The sequence below is a fragment of the Macaca thibetana genome, chromosome 5, assembly GCF_024542745.1.
Source record: "Macaca thibetana thibetana isolate TM-01 chromosome 5, ASM2454274v1, whole genome shotgun sequence".
In the NCBI taxonomy this organism is placed as follows: Eukaryota; Metazoa; Chordata; class Mammalia; order Primates; family Cercopithecidae; genus Macaca; species Macaca thibetana.
The window spans coordinates 108,171,472-108,175,490 of record NC_065582.1 but is presented as its reverse complement, the minus strand read 5'-3'; the positions used below and the strand labels follow the sequence as shown (position 1 = coordinate 108,175,490).

Below are 4,019 nucleotides of genomic sequence, written 5' to 3'. Positions count from 1 at the left end.
GGTTTCCTTTTTTAAGAAATGGAAGCGAATCAATGCTAACTTTTTTCAGCTCTGAGATATGTGTTTCAGAGAGACAATTTTGCAGGAGTAATTTACATGTAGTCTTTTCAAATTTTGCTATATAAAAATGAGAAATTATAGCCAAGAGCATCCCTAGACAGAAACTTATTTTTAACTTAAAATATGCAAGAGTGGTTCCTAAGATAAGCTTTTGCTCTGGGCAACCAACCAATCTGAATTCTAGGCCTGCCTCTGTTAGCAGCCAGCCATATGATCACATGTAAATGAGCTAACATCTATCTCTAAACTTCAGCAAAGCACAGGCTCTGGACTCCAATCACCTTGGCTACAGTCCAAGTGTAAGCACTGACCAGCTATGCGACCTTGAGTATGTTACTTGACCTCTCTGATCTTCTTTTTAATATCTTTAATAGGGGGTAATAACAGTACTTATTTAGAGGGGCTGCTGTGAGTAAATGCATATGAAATATCCCACATAAATATATATTCAAATATCAATTAGTATTTCCTTTACTGTGAAAAGAGGTAGGTAGGCCATGGATCCCTAAGCCCCATTTCAGCTGTAACTTTCCATGATTCCTTGCTCTGATTCTTTACTTATTACAAATGCTTAAAGATCACTTATTATGTGTGTAGTCCTGTACTACCTTGCCCTCAAGAAGCACACAACCTTGCTGAAACAGTCACATAAGACGAGAAACCATACACAGTAATCAACACTATTTTGATAAGGAATGATATCTTAAAAGCATAATAGATCTTATTTAGAGTTTTCACATTGATAACTTATCAAGCACATTATTCTGGGAAAAGGCACTTCGTCGGTGTTGGAGGATATGCTTATGACAGGTCCTCACAGTTCTTTAAAAAATATTTCATAGATGTCCATTAGTATATGTTCAACTGATAACTAATGGAGTACTGTTGGAAGCGATGTGCACATAAGGGCTTCATTGTAAAGTCTGAAGCATAGTCAATTATATATCATTCCTTAGTCTAAATGCTCTTTATAATGATATCATATTTCTAATGGAAAAAATTAACATTAAAATTAATATTAGACTAGTGACTTGAGTTTAATTGAACTGGCAATGTTTTTTGTTGCCTTAAAGGTGACCATGGGTAACTCTTTGGACTTAGTATAAAATATCCCACCCAAGAAATAAAGGCCTGGCCAGGCGTGGTGGCTCATGCTTGCAATTCTAGCACTTTGGGAGGCCAAGGTAGGCAGATCATTTGAGGTCAGGAGTTTGAGACCAGCCTGGCCAACATGGTGAAACCCCGTCTCCACTAAAAATACAAAAATTAGCTGGGCATGGTGGTGCACACCTGTAATTCCAGCTACTCGGGAGGCAGGAGAATTGCTTGAACCCAGGAGGCGGATGTTGCAGTGAACCAAGATGGTGCCGCTGCACTCTAGCCTGGGTGACAAAGGGAGAGTCTGTCTCCAAAAAAAAAAAAAAAAAAGAGAAAGAAAAAGAAAAGAAAAAAGAAATAAAGGACATTGGGAGGCCGAGGCGGGTGGATCACCAGGTCAGGAGTTTGAGACCAGCCTGACCAACATGGTGAAACCCCATCTCTGCTAAAAACACAAAAATTAGCCAGGCGTGATGGCACGCACCTGTAATCTCAGCTACTCAGGAGGCTGAGGCAGGAGAATCGCTTGAACCTGGGAGGCAGAGGTTGCAGTGAGCCGAGACCATGCCATTGCATTCCAGCCTGGGCAACAGAGCGAGAGTCTGTCTCAAAAAAAAAAAAAAAAAAAAAAAAGAAGAGAAGAAAAGAAATAAAGAACAGTATCTTATTCAGCAATAGCAAAGTCTCTCCAACTATTTAAGGAGCAACACTAAACATAGGACCCCAAAATCCTATTCAATTTTAAGTACAAAAATAGAGAAAAAAGTCAGGAAAAGTATATTATTTCAAAAGTGTATTTTGTTTAGAAAATATGTCATTAGGTGTTAATGAATAATGCTAGGTAAAAATGGAAAAATCTGCAGTATTATTAGGCATTTTATAAAACATTAAGAAACGTAATTTAAGAAGGTTTAAGGCAGGACACCCAGAAAAGTTTATTTTAGGGTACTAAGGAAGATGCTATCATAGACTACAATGTATTGTGGTGGTAAGATGCTGAACTTTGATTTAGAACATATTGGTTCAAATCTTTATTCTGCCACTTGCTGTTTTAGATTACTTTGGCCAAAGTTCCTCCTCTCTCCATGAAATTGAAGGAATTAAAAATATCTCAAGTTTATTTTATTTATTTATTTTTGAGACAGGGTCTTTCTGTGTTGCTCAGTCTGGAGTGCAGTGGCACCACCACTGCTCACTGCAGGCTCAACCTCTTCACGCTCAGGTGATCCTCTCACTTCAGACTCCCTAGTAGTTGGGACTATAGGTGCATGCCACCACACCCGGCTAATTTTTATGTTTTTTGTAGAGACAGGATTTTGCTACATTGCCCAGGCTGGTCTCAAACTCCTGGGCTCAAGCAATCCACCCACCTTGGCCTCCCAAAGTGCTGGGATTATAGGCACGAGCCGTCACGCTCAGCCTTCAAGTTCATTATCAGTGTTATTTGTTCATTATGCTCAGTCTTCAAGTTCATTATTAGTGTTATTTGTAAAATTGTTACCACAGTTTTACATGTACATAATTTAAAGAGATAAATAGTTTTACAAAGCTTCTTTGAAAAACAGTAGCCCTTCCTCTGACATTTTCCCATCCTTGGAAGAAACCACTTCCAACTCTGAGTTATTTCTTTTAATGTTTGCCTCTATATCACTTAAGTTAGTGCCAGTATTTTTTATTGTGGTAAAATATACATAAGATTTACCATTTTAAGTGTATAACTCTGTGGAATTAAGCACATTCACATTGTCATGCAACCATCACCACTATCCATCTCAATGTTTTCATCATCCCAAACTGAAACTCTGTAACTACTAAACAATGACTCCTCACTAAACCCTGCTCCCAGCCCCTGGTAGCCACTGTTATACTTTCTGTCTCTATGTATTTAACTACTCCAGGTACCTCATATAAGTGGAATCATACATTAGTCTTTTTGTGACTGGCTTATTTCACTTGGTATAATGTCTTTGAGGTTTATCCATGTTGTAGCCTGTGTGAGGATTTCCTTTTTAAGGCTGAATAAATTCCATTTTATGTATATGTCACATTTTGTTTATCCATCTATGAGTGGAAATTTGGGTTACTTCTACCTTTTGACTATTGTGAATAAAGCTACTATGAACATGGGTGTACAAATATCTATTTGAGTCTCTGCTTTCAATTCTTTTGAGAATATACCCAAAAGTGGAATTGCCAGATCGTATAGTAATTATGTTTAACTTATTGAGGAACTGCCATAGTGTTTTCTATAGTGGTTGCACTCTTTTACATTCCTACCCACAGTGCACAAGGGTTCCAGCTTCCCCACAATTTTTCCAACACTTGTTATTTTCTGTGTGTGTGTGTTTTTTAAAGGAATACTTTATGAATTTGTGTGTCATCCTTGCAATGGGCTATGCTAATCTTCTCTGTATCATTCGAATTTTATATATATGCTGCCAAAGCAGAGCTCTACGTATTTTTGCTTTCTACTTTCGGAAGATTTTCTTAACTTTATCTTCCAACTCTTCTACTGAGTTTTTATTTCTACTATTATACATGCGATTTCCAAGAACTTTTAATTTCCAGAATATTTCTTTTTTAAAGAGAACATCTTATTATTGTCTTATGAATAAAATAACTTTTCCTATTTGTCTGAATACATTAATTATAGTCGTTTAAGGATTTATTCTTCCTACAGTAGTCTCTATTTCTTTAATTTGCTTTTCCCGTTTATTTCTTTGTTTTAGTTTCTTTCATGCCATAGCTTTCCCTCAGATATCTGGTGATCTTTGGCCACTTGCTCATATTTAAGAGCTCTAAGCTTGTTGACTATGGGATTCCTGGAGGGTGATTTGCCAGGGTCATTTTGTGGGTATCCT

The 4,019-nt window shown here is 37.2% G+C and overlaps 1 pseudogene; it reads right to left on the bottom strand.

The window, feature by feature from the left end:
* Positions 1 to 3,508: 3,508 nt before the first annotated feature.
* On the bottom strand, positions 3,509 to 3,607 carry LOC126955816 (uncharacterized; annotated as a pseudogene).
* Between the last annotated feature and the right edge of the window lie 412 nt (positions 3,608 to 4,019).